Source organism: Triticum aestivum, chromosome 5A (genome assembly GCF_018294505.1).
Source record: "Triticum aestivum cultivar Chinese Spring chromosome 5A, IWGSC CS RefSeq v2.1, whole genome shotgun sequence".
Taxonomy (NCBI): Eukaryota; Viridiplantae; Streptophyta; class Magnoliopsida; order Poales; family Poaceae; genus Triticum; species Triticum aestivum.
Genome location: NC_057806.1, coordinates 672,394,688 through 672,408,296, shown reverse-complemented (window position 1 = coordinate 672,408,296; position 13,609 = coordinate 672,394,688).

The following is a 13,609-nucleotide window of genomic DNA, read 5'->3' as shown; positions in this document are numbered from 1 at the left end:
TTTAGTCCGTAGGACAACATACAATCATACCATAGGCTAGCTTCTAGGGTTTAGCCTCTCCGATCCCGTGGTAGATCTACTCTTGTACTACCCATATCATCAATATTAATCAAGCAGGACGTAGGGTTTTACCTCCATCAAGAGGGCTCAAACCTGGGTAAAACATTGTGTCCCCAGCCTCCTGTTACCATCCACCTTAGACGCACAGTTCGGGACCCCCTACCCGAGATCCGCCGGTTTTGACACCGACATTGGGGACCATAACAACATTGGCGAGCCACTCGGAGTGGTAAATCTCGCGGATGAACTCAACTGCCAGGAGCCGAGCCACTTCCTCACCAATCGCTTTTCTCTTCTGTACGGCGGACCGTCGAAGATGTTCTTTGACTAGTTTTACTTACGGGTCGACTCGCAAACGATGCTCTGCCAGTCCTCTAGGTACACCCGGCATGTCAGAAGGTTTCCATGCAAAGATGTCCCAGTTCTCACGGAGGAACTGGATGAGCGCTTCTTCCTATTTGATGTCGAGTGAAGTTGAAATATGAGTAGGAGCAGCATTAGGATCGGTCGGGTGAATATGAATCGGCTTGGTTTCACCGGACGACTGAAATGCAGAATCAGTGGCAGGCTTCTTGGAGCGCAGCAAATCACTCGGATTTGCATTTTTCTGGTATTCTTGCATTTCGACTGCTGCCATTTGTGCATCGGCAATTTTTGAGCCCTTCTGGAAGCACTCTTCTGCTTTCTGCCGATTGCCAGTGATAGTGATCACTCCTCTGGGACCAGGCATTTTCAATTTGAGGTATACGTAACACGGTCGAGCCATGGAACGTGCATAGGCAGGCCTACCCAGAATGGCATGATAAGAACTCTTGAAATCCACTACTTCAAATGCCAACTTTTCTTTGCGGAAATTCTTGGAATCACCGAAAATCACATCAAGGGCGATCTGGCCGAGTGATTCAGCCTTCTTGCTGGGTATAACACCATGGAAACTCATATTACTTTCGCTGAGCTTGGACATCAGAATCCCCATTCCCTTCAAGGTTTCAGCATAAAGGATATTCAGGCCGCTACCACCATCCACAACTGGGTTGACCACCAACGCTTGCCTCCCAGGGGTGGCTATACGTGTTGGATGGTCGGGCTGGTCAAATGTGATGGTAGTCTGGGACCACTTCAAATAACTTGGTGTTGCCAGAGCAACCATGTTCACTTCTCTGTTGATAACTTTCAATCGACTTTTGCTCTCAACATCAGCAAAAATCATCAGAGTGGAGTTGACGTTGGGAAAATCGTCATCATCTTCTTCCTTGAACTCATCCTTGTCCAACTCCTTTTCCTTCTCCTTGGGTTGCTTCTCTCGGAATTGCTAGATCAGGAGTCGACACTGTCGAGTGGTGTGCTTGGGATAAATCAAATTACCCTCTTCATCTTTCTTGGTGTGAATGTGACATGGCAAATCCAACACATCATTTCCGTCTTGATCTTTCACTTTCTTGGGATTCCAGGGCCCTTTGGGCTTCCCCTTGAACTTTCCTTGAGCCACAACTAAGGCCTCACGAGGAGCAACTAGCTCGGCCTTACGCTTCTGTTTCCGATTGGAAGTACCTCCACCGATGTCTTGGGCGACTGTTTTGTGCTTGCCACTCCGGAGTCGGTCTTCCTCTTCGCCATTAGCGTATTTGGTGGCAATCTCCATCATCCGAGTTAGAGTTATATCTCCTGTCCGACCGAATTTCAGATTCAACTCCCGATACTTAACGCCTTCCTTGAAGGCACAGATTGCTTGGTGATATGACACATTCTCCACAGTATGGTGTAACGTGATCCATCTCTGGATATAGTCTCCCAGGGTTTCATTCGGTTTCTGTACACAACACTGCAATTCTGTCAACCCTGCTGGTCGCTTGCAAGTACCTTCAAAAGTTCTAACAAACACTCTGGCGAGTTCTTCCCAACTGTATATGCTACCAGGCGCTAATTGGTTCAGCCACGCTCTGGCCGAGCCTTCCAACATGAGGGGGAGGTGCTTCATTGCCACTTCATCATTGCCACCACCAATTTGCACAGCCACTCGGTAATCTTCAAGCCAAGTGTCAGGCTTAGACTCATCGGTGAACTTGCTGACTCCAGTCGCCAACCTGAAGTTGGGAGGAATCACAGCGGCCCTGATGGCTCTGCTGAAACACTCGGGACCGGAAACGTGCACTCTGCTGCCAGTCGGATAATCTCTGTCATGACCTTCTCTATGCACTCTGTTCCTGCCAATCAGACCTTGAACGAGAATAGATCTCGCAACAAAGCCTGGCTCCCTTAGGTCGACTGGTACTCTTTGCTCTCCGCTGTGGGGGCGCCTGTCATCCTGCCACCGAGGCATGCATGACCCACTCCTCGGAGGAGGCGTGGGCACTCGACGACGGTCATCATGGTCGAGTCGGTGATCATACTGATTGCGGTTTCTGTACTGATCATGCCGGTGCCCACATCCCTAACGCCGCGGAGGCGATCTTGGGCTGTGAGCTGACTAGACCGTGTCTGCCACCACAGACTTGCTATGAATCCTATACCGTGACTGGGATACTGTTGTATTCTGTTATCTAGCTGCTCGAAGAAAGGCTCGGATCTGCATCAAACCCCTGCCTGCCTCCGACTGGGAAGGCTGGATTGACTCTGCTATTCGGGCTGCGGCTGTGAGATTTTGGATCTGAGTGCGGTATACCTGAGTTTGAGGTGGAAAAAGCTATCGTCGACTGGATTCAGGGATCCGCTGCCGAGCACGCTCGTCGAGTACATGTTGCAGGTTCTCCAGTCGAGTGCGCTTAGCCAAGTTGGCCAGGTGCGCTTCCTCCATGGCCCGGGTGTCGGTGTCAAAACCGGCGGATCTCGTGTAGGGGGTCCCGAACTGTGCGTCTAGGCCGGATGGTAACAGGAGGCAGGGAACACGATGTTTTACCCAGGTTCGGGCCCTCTTGATGGAGGTAAAACCCTACGTCCTGCTTGATTAATATTGATGATATGAGTAGTACAAGAGTAGATCTACCATGAGAAGCTAGCCTATGGTATGATTGTTGTATATATTGTATATCTATCGACTAGCCTGGCCTCGGTTTATATAATGCACCGGAGGCCTAGGATAACAAGAGTCCTAGCCGAATATGCCGGTGGGGAGAAGTCCTTGTCTTGATCGCCAAGTCTTGTGGAATCTTCCTTGTATGCGGCAGCCGTCCGAACTGGCCCATGAGTATACGGCCACGGGGGTCCTCGGCCCAATCTAATAGATCGGGAGACGACATGGTGAGTACCCCCTAGTCCAGGACACCGTCAGTAGCCTCCTGAACCGGTCTTCAAGTTAGGGACGCTCCTCGATTCTTCCGAACTGTTCTTCATCTTCGGTTGCCGCTCTTGAAAACTGGTTTAACAAATCTTCTTTATCTTCAATCTTGAGGATCGCCGAAATGCATTCGACGAGTTTACACATCGGGTATCCCAGGAGCCACTTTAAGTTTCCGGCCTTTACCAATGCCTTGTTTATTTTTATGCCACACCTCAGGTTTGAAGCTGTTCCCGGGAGGCAGGATCCTCTTGCGTCCGAGCTCCAACGTCGGACTGCATTCGAGGTATCTTTTGCAGCTGAGCACCAATGCCGGACCGCTTCCCAGCTCTAGCGCTGGAATGTATCTGAGCTCCAACGCCGGACTGTGTCCAGGCTCCAATGCCGGACTATATCCGAGGTGTCATATCACCTTGGTTCAAAAAAGTTGAAGGAGTTTAGCCGAGCTTAATGCCGGAAATGCCCTCTATGGAGCCAGCCACTAGCGCCCGAGCTTTATGCCGGACTGCTTCCGAGGTGGTGCACCACCCCAACTATGGGCCGATTTTTTGTCAATATTTTTTATTGGTGCAATTTATTCTTTGCCGAGATATATAGCCAGTAGCCCTCAAGGTGTGTATCGGTCTAAAACCCAAGATGCACATGAAGGATGACATAAGACCGTTGATCCCAGTAGCCGCTGAGACTCAGGTTGATTTGCAAAATCGGCCTGAGGATCAAGTCCTAGCTCGGCAGAATACTTCGGGACACAAAAGCGGCATGCTCAGTCCTCAAGACTCAGGTTGGGTGCGGCCGACCAACCTGAGGATCAAAATCTCCTCGGAAACTATATTGCACATAAAATTTTCTGCATTGGACAAGTAATGCAGTAGTCCCCGAGACACTGGTCGGGTGGCAACAGCAGATCAGGGGATCGATGTGCCCCTTTAATATTCGTAAATAATAAGCCCGAAGCCCAGTAGCCCCTGAGCCTTAATGCGGGCACGGGTGGCCGAATTAAGGATCAATATCCATAGTAAAATCACAAATTATGTGTAATGACTCTATGTATCCAAGTACTTTATGTCATTAATGCTCGGATCCGCATTGTACAAAACTTTGTTGACCGACCATCGGCTTCCACCTCCTTGGCCAGTAGCCGAGGAGTGTTTGTCCTACTTTATAAATCCTTTATGAGGGCAAAGATTTACGACAAACAAGGCAATCTGGCCACACGGTTTTATAAACAAAGGTACGCAGAGAGATATGTTATATTACTGTTTAACAGAAGAAATGTATTCCAAAGAAAATAGTCCCGCTATCGGTTCCTTTCTTTGGGTTGTCATGCTAAGCATGATCATGAAACCTCGGCTCGAATGTAAGAGCAAAATATCGAGGATTTAGTTTGGGAGGCCAGTTAATAGCCCCCGGTAGTGTTCGGCGACAGTCGAGGTCAAGCCGTAAACACTTCGACCAATGTTATGAATGGCCCGTCATAGTCATCAGATCGCTGACCAGTTTACGCTTATTGTGACAGTCAGTTTTCGGCTTTCTCCACTAAGGTGCTTAACCATGTGAGCTAGAAGCACAATCGCAGTGGTTCTCCCTTTGCACGCCTAGCCGAACAAAACGGAATGTAGGAAGCAAGTGCAGGAGCCGGGCAACCCAACTATTGACCGAAGACACAATTCGAAACCGATGCATATATAGCAATATCTGAGAATGTTTTTGCCGAATCCCTAAAGGTGTCCGGCGTTGCACTGCGAGACTAATGCTGGAAAAGCACAAATAGTTTAAAAGTGCCAAAAAGCTTGGAAAACCAAGAAACGTCAGTAAAAACATGACGGCCGAACAAGATCAAGTGTTCGGTGCCAATCCGAAAATTGGTCTTAGAAAAAAGAAGTGCTTCTGTCGTCCTTTAACATGACACATCCTATCTCAAGACTTTGAGCGGGTCAGCCTACGGCTTCAACCTCCTATACCGAGGGCGGAGTACTTATCATTAGGCCAGTTTAGCAAACTAAACTCTAGCGGCTTTGAGAGAGAAATTAGGCTCCCCGGCTAGTGACCGCACACTCGCGTCGAAAAAAGGAGTGATAAATAATAATAGAACTTTGCAACGACTAAGAAGAAGAACACTTATTATAAAACGGCTCAAATAAACTTAAGAGCCCCCAAGTGACTTGGGTAGAATAATGATTGCATGTACCGAAGTACTTATATCATATCTATGTTCAACCGAACTTTAAACGCGTCTTAACCGACCGTCAGCTTCTCCCTCTTAGGTCAAGGACTGAAAAGTGTTATGTACTCCATCGGTCGAGAATATCGACGGTGTTTCCAATAACCAGGCAATCAGGCCATAAGGCTGTAACAGAAAAAGCGCGCTCAGGGAACTTATGATATATTACCGTGAAGTGTAAGAAGCATCTTCGAAGAAAATAGTACCCCCACCGATACCTTTCTTCGGTGCTCATTGTTATTATGAGACTTGTGCAATAGATTTTTGTACTCATGAGTTCCGTTGTGTGCCGACCATCATTGAATAACTATAAGAGCGCTAGCTTTTGGCTTCATCCAGTCTGAGGTCCGGCTCGGGTGACCCGATCGTGACAATCGCAGAGGTGCTCCCTTTACTCCCTAGCCGAACAATCGGGAACGTAGGGGTAAACACAGGAGCGAGGCAACCCAGCTTGCAAATCGCTTAAGTCAATATGGTGCATATTGTGGCGTAATACACGAACAAGGAACGAAGCCGTACAAGTATAATCATATGCAATCTAGAAAAGCTTCAAAAAGGAAGCCCCCAAGTAAACGGGGTATTTGAATTTATGCGTCACAAACAAAGTTTGGACAAGGAAATTTTTTAGAAGCAATTTTTTTCCAAAAAGTATAATGCTTGGTCGAACCGAACGCAAGTTAGAAATTAAAGCTTTGAGCATGAAAGCGACTTAGCTGAATAATGTGTTCGGTATTGATGACGCGGTCCGAGCTTGATGCGGGGCAAGGTTCCATCCCCCAAGCCGGTCCCGAGGTGGCGGAGCGGAGAGCTCGACACGACAAAGTGGTGACATAGCACGGTCAATGCAGACCGGCAGAGTGACGCCGAAGTCCCCGGATCATTTTCTTGTGCACAAAAAATAGTGCAAACCGGAGATAATAGTAATAATGATAATTAAAAAAATCGTTTCATAATAAATAATTTATGCAAAGTGAGTAATAAAAGAAATATGGCATGGCGCCGAAGTCAATGTCGATGCAGGCATCGGCGTGATGCGGTAAAGGCGTGGCAAAGCCTGAATTCGCAGGTCGGTCCGAGCTCCGGATGCGGCGTTCGCCGGACTATGTACGGAAACTGACCGAACCACCATGGGACTGTTGTCAATGCGGCCACCATTTGATAGACCTATGTACATATGATGGAAAAACCAGAGTAATAATTCATTGGGAAAAATGAACCCAAACAAGCAAAAAATACTGGGATTAATAGCACCTGGTTTATTTGTTGTAGCAATCTGAAGGAAGGTGATTCCCAAAATTGGGACTTGATCCGCACAGCCATTGCCTGATGGGCGATAAAACGACAGCATGGCAATGCTGGCAAAGGTTGGCTCGCCGAGGCAAAGCCCTCGGCCCGGCTAACGTGACGGAGCTGGTCGGCTAGTGACGCCGAAGTGTCCGGAGTAGGTTGATGAAGAGATGGCGAAGCCCGCGGTCCAGCCGAGATGTCGAAGCCTCGATGTCAGCCGATGAGTCGAAGTAGGTCGACGTGATGGACACCAGCTTGAAGAAGCAATAGTGTGGCCATGCCGATGCAGGTCGTGATGTGGTCGATGCCGGCTTGATGAAGCGACCGTGTGGTGATGCCGGTATGCCCGCTCCGTGTAATCCGTGGGGCGGCGATGTTGGTGATGATTTATCCTTCGCGATGCTGGACTCTTGTTCGGCTTGCCGAGATGATGATCCGAAGAAGTTGAGCTCGGCTCAACAAAGTGACGACTTGTCTAGCGCAGGTCGGCAGCCGTGGAGCAATATTGCCGGACTGGTTTGACACCAGCATGATGTTGAAGATCATGTTCAAAAGATCTTAAAGTTAGTGGGATGAGTTCGGAAACAAAACACAATACCCCATATAAAACTTCCTTCAAAAGGGATATCTGAAATCCTGTTCATAAAAAAGACGAACTCCGGTCGGATTCGTTTTCGCGCAGAAAACAGATCCAAAAAGTGATGCACTAATCGGAAGGTTCCCGGAGTTTGGACGGTCGGATCGAGCTAAAATTTTGAGAGGTGGTAGATATAGGAATTCCGCAGCCGATCAATGGTTGGATCTTTCAAAGGACGTCCGAGCTAGAAGCTGGACACCACGCCCTAAACTCGTCCAGATTCCCGTCCAGATTTGACAGGGCTCCGGTATATCATAGATTGCCAGAGATTCCTCCATCGGAACTCGACGAAATTTTCCAGGGTTGTTGTAGACTCGATTCCGCACAATTCCACCGAAGCGATCGTTAAAGCGACGCTCGAGGAGGCGGTGGCGGCGGATACGTCCGAAAAAACAGCACGGTCGCCCGAGGGCAATGTTGACGTTGAGCCCCCGAGCTCCATGGACGATTCCTCCATGATCTTGATAGAGATCGGAGTTGGTGTTGATGAAGGCCCTCGTCCGAACATGGTGATCCGAACATGGGGCGCAGTTCTTGGTCGAACCAAGGTGACCAGTCGAGCTGGTGACGAAGATGCCGAAGTCGCAGTTGATCTGCAGGCGAGCCATCGATCCTTTTGTCGATCACACAGCGGAACTCTCAATGAAAGCACCAATGTCGGTGTCAAAACCGACGGATCTCGGGTAGGGGGTCCTGAACTGTGCGTCTAGGCCGGATGGTAATAGGAGGCAGGGAACACGATGTTTTACCCAGGTTCGGGCCCTCTTGATGGAGGTAAAACCCTACGTCCTGCTTGATTAATATTGATGATATGGGTAGTACAAGAGTAGATCTACCATGAGATCAAGGAGGCTAAAACCCTAGAAGCTAGCCTATGGTATGATTGTTGTATATATTGTATATCTATCGACTAGCCTGGCCTCGGTTTATATAATGCACCGGAGGCCTAGGATAACAAGAGTCCTAGCCGAATACGCCGGTGAGGAGAAGTCCTTGTCTTGATCGCCAAGTCTTGTGGAATCTTCCTTGTATGCGGCAGCCGTCCGAACTGGCCAATGAGTATACGGCCACGGGGGTCCTCGGCCCAATCTAATAGATCGGGAGACAACATGGTGAGTACCCCCTAGTCCAGGACACCGTCACCGGGCCTCGGGGGTTTCTCCAACGATAGGAGTGTGAGGTGCATCCATGTTGCGGCGGCGAAGCTCTTGCCTCCGCTGCGAAGAAAGGGGCTCGGGGCGGTACTCCTCGTGAGCGCGCGACGGATCGCCGCCGCCATCGCCACCGTCATTGCAGGGGAAGCCAGGAGGACTGGGTGGTCCGTCGACCTTCAAGACTTCTGCCGCGGGATCGTTGCTGTCGCACTCGGATGCGGTCTCGACGGAGCCAGTCGAACAGGCCGTAGAGAGATTCGTCGAGCTCGATTGTCGCGACATGTGAGGTGGCCGACTGGCGGGTCACCGCATACCTCACCCACCGCTGGATCCGCGACCGACCGAAACGCTTGTGCTGGCGAGTGGCGGGGGATGAGGACACCATAGGAACCGACCGATACTAGGTCGACGGTTGCCGGAGAAGGACGCTGCGGATGCACACGCAAAAGTGCGTCGTCCCGCGGACGGGGAGCGTATCGACGTCGAGCGGAGCTTCCTCGAGCCAGGCGGAGTCGTCGACGATGAACACGAGCGCGCCGAGATGGATCTCACGGCCCTCAACCAGTCCACAGGCGAAAACCATGACGATGAGAATCGGAAAAATTGCAACTCCACCAGAAAGTCGCTAAGACACCTGCCCCATGATGGGCACCAAATGTTGTGGATCTAAGACTGACAGTAGAATGGGGGTAGGTATGAGGAGGCAAGATCCTAGCTATGGTGAAGTTATACACACGAGTTTTACGAGTTCAGGCCCTTCGCGGATGAAGTAATAGCCCTACGTCTTGGTGCCCGGAGGCGGTCGACTGGATTATGTGTGTGTGTGTTTACAGAAGGTGCGAACCCTTGTGCCAGAGGAGGAGGGTGGCTTATATAGAGTGCCCCAAGACCCCCGCCAGCCCATGTTACAAAGGGTTTAAAGTACATTAAGAAGGAGGTGTTACTGGTAACGCTAGCAATTAAGTGATATAAATGCATATTAAGTCTGTGAAATAAACGTCCGACCATTGCCGTGCAAAGTGACTTTAGGCCTTCTGCCGTCGAGTGATAATTGCTACGGTCGAGTGACTTTGAATCTTCCGAGTGGAACGACTTGTGGTCGAGTGGATGATGCTATCCCTTGAATGTTTTTTGGTTTTTAGCTGGTGTCCTAGGGGAGGGTGTCTAGGTCAGGCCTATGACCCTACCCTAGGTACATAGCTTCATCAGTGCCCACGTCCCTCACGCCGCGGAGGCGATCTTGGGCTGTGAGCCGACTAGACTATGTCCGCCACCACAGACTTGCTATGAATCCTATTCCACGACTGAGATACTATTGTATTCTGTTCTCCAGCTGCTCGAAGTAAAGGCTCAGATCTGCATCAAACCCATGCATGCCTCCGACTGGGAAGGCTGGATTGACTCTGCTATTCGGGCTGCGGCTGTGAGATTTTGGATCGAAGTGCGGTATACTTGAGTTTGAGGTGGAAAAAGCTGTCGTCGACTGGATTCAGCGATCCGCTGCCGAGCACGCTCGTCAAGTGCATGTTGCAGGTTCTCTAGTCGAGTGCGCTCAGCCAATTTGGCCAGGCATGCGGCCCGGGCCTCAGGGGTTTCTCCAACGATAGGAGTGTGAAGTGCATCCATGTTGCGGCGGTGAAGCTCTTCCCTCTGCTCGAAGAAAGGGGCTTGGGCGGTACTCCTCATGAACGCGCGACGGGTCACCACCGCCATCGCCATCGTCGTTGCGGGGGAAGCCAGGAGGACTGGGTGGTCCATCGACCATCAAGACTTCTGCCGCGGGATCGCTACTGTCGCACTCGGATGCGGTCTCGACGGAGCCAGTCGACAGGTCGAACAGGCCGTAGAGAGTTTCGTCGGGCTCGATTGCCGCGACATGTGAGGTGGCCGACTGGCGGGTCACCGCATGCCTCACCCACCACTTGAGCCGCGACCGACCAGAACGCTTGTGCCGACGAGTGGCGGGGAATGAGGACACCATAGGAACCGACCGATACTGGGTCGATGGTTGCCGGAGAAGGACACCGCAGATGCACGTGCGAAAGTGCATCGTCCCATGGACGGGGAGCGCATTGACGTCGAGCGGAGCTTCCTGGAGCCAGGCGGAGTCATCGGCGATGAACACGAGCATGCCGAGACAAATCTCGCGGCCCTCAACCAGTCCGCCAGCGGAAACCATGACGATGGGAATCAGAAAAATTGCAACTCCACCAGAAAGTCGCTAAGACACCTTCCCCACGGTGGGCGCCAACTGTCGTGGATCTAATACTGACAGTAGAATGGGGGTAGGTATGAGGAGTCAAGATCCTAGCTATGGCGAAGTTGTACACATGAGTTTTATGAGTTCAGGCCCTTCACGGAGGAAGTAATAGCCCTACGTCTCGATGCCCGGAGGCGGTCGACTGGATTATGTGTGTGTGTGTGTGCATGTGTGTGTGTGTTTACAGAGGGTGCGAACCCTTGTGCCAGTGGAGGGGGGTGGCTTATATAGAGTGCGCCAAGACCCCCGCCAGCCCATGTTACAAAGGGTTTAAAGTACATTAAGAAGGAGGCGTTACTGGTAACGCTAGCAATTAAGTGATATAAGTGCCTATTAAGTCTATGAAATAAATGTCCGACCATTGCCATGCAGAGTGACTTTAGGCCTTTTGCCATCGAGTGATAATTGCTATGGTCGAGTGACTTTGAATCTTCTGAGTGGAACGACTTGTAGTCGAGTGGATGATGCTATCCCTTGAATGTTTTTGGTTTTTAGATGGTGTCCTAGGGGAGGGTGTCTAGGTCAGGCCTATGACCCTACCCTAGGTACATAGCTTCATAAGGAGTTTCTCTCGAAAGAAGTGAGTGGTAGGAAAGTAGAACTTGATGAGGTAATTGTACCTGCTCCCTTATTGGAAAGTAGTTCATCACAAAAATCAATTCCAGTGATTCCTACACCAATTAGTGAGGAAGGTAATGATGATGATCATGAAATTCTGATCAAGTTACTACAGAACCTCGTAGGTCAGCCAGAGTAAGATCCGCACCAGAGTGGTACGATAATCCTGTTCTAGAGGTCATGTTACTTGACCATGACGAACCTAATAACTATGAGGAAGCAATGATGATCCCAGATTCCGCAAAATGGCTTGAGGCCATGAAATCTGAGATGGGATCCATGTATGAGAACAAAGTGTGGACTTTGGTTTTCTTGCCCGATGATCGGCAAAAGAATAAATGGATCTTCAAGAAGAAGACTAACACTGACGGTAATGTTACTGTCTACAAAGCTCGACTTGTTGTGAAAGGTTTTCGACAAGTTCAAGGAGTTGACTACGATGAGACCTTATAACCCGTAGCGATGCTTAAGTCCGTCCGAATCATATTAGCAATTGCCATGAAATTTGGCAAATGGATGTCAAAACTGCATTCCTTAATGGATATCTTAAAGAAGAGTTGTATATGATGCAACCAGAAGGTTTCTTTGATCCAAAAGGTGCTAACAAAGTGTGTAAGCTCCAGCGATCCATTTATGGACTGGTGCAAGCATCTCAGAGTTGGAATATACGCTTTGACAGTGTGATCAAAGCATATGGTTTTATAAAGACTTTTGGAGAAGCCTGTATTTACAAAAAAGTGAGTGGGAGCTCTGTAGCATTTCTGATATTATATGTGGATGACATATTGTTGATCAGAAATGATACTGAATTTCTGAATAGCATAAAAGGATACTTGAATAAGAATTTTTCAATGAAAGACCTCGATGAAGCTGCTTATATATTGGGCATCAAGATCTATAGAGATAGATCAAGATGCTTAATTGGACTTTCACAAAGCACATACCTTGATAAAGTTTTGAAGAAGTTCAAAATGGATCAAGCAAAGAAAGGATTCTTGCCTGTGTTACAAGGTGTGAAGTTGAGTCAGACTCAATGCCCGACCACTGCAGAAGATAGAGAGAAAATGAAAGTCATTCTCTATGCTTCGACCATAGGTTCTATCATGTACGCGATGTTGTGTATGAGACCTGATGTGTGCCTTGCTATAAGTTTAGCAGGGAGGTACCAAAGTAATCCAGGAGTGGATCACTGGACAGCAGTCAAGAACATCCTGAAATACCTGAAAAGGACTAAGGATATGTTTCTTGTTTATGGAGGTGACAAAGAGCTTGTCGTAAACGGTTACGTCGATGCAAAGCTTTTACACTGATCCGGATGACACTAAGTCACAAACCGGATACGTATTTTTATTCAATGGTGGAGCTGTCCGTTGGTGCAGTTCTAAGCAAAGCATCATGGCGGGATCTACGTGCGAAGCAGAATACATAGCTGCTTCAGAAGCAGCAAATGAAGGAGTCTGGATGAAGGAGTTCATATCCGATCTAGGTGTCATACCTAGAGCATCGGGTCCAATGAAAATCTTTTGTGACAATACTGGTGCAATTGCCTTGGCAAAGGAATCCAGAAATTAGCACGTGGCCGGGAGACTATGTTGACGTGATCCTCCCCGGCAACTGCGCCAGAAATTCCTTTTGATGTCGCTTGAAGCTACGTTGGTATTTCCCCAAAGAGGAAGGGATGATGTGAAGGAAATATGCCCTAGAGGCAATAATAAAGTTGTCATTTATATTTCCTTATATCATGATACATGTTTATTATTCATGCTAGAATTGTATTAACCAGAAACTTAGTACATGTGTGAATACATAGACAAACAGAGTGTCACTGGTATGCCTCTACTTGACTAGCTCGTTAATCAAAGATGGTTAAGTTTCCTATCCATAGACATGACTTGTCATTTGATGAACGGGATCACATCATTCAAGAATGATGTGATTGACTTGACCCATCCGTTAGCTTAGCACTATGATCGTTTAGTTTATTGCTATTGCTTTCTTCATAACTTATACATGTTCCTATGACTATGAGATTATGCAACTCCCGAATACTGGAGGAACACTTAGTGTGCTATCAAACGTCACAACGTAACTGGATGAT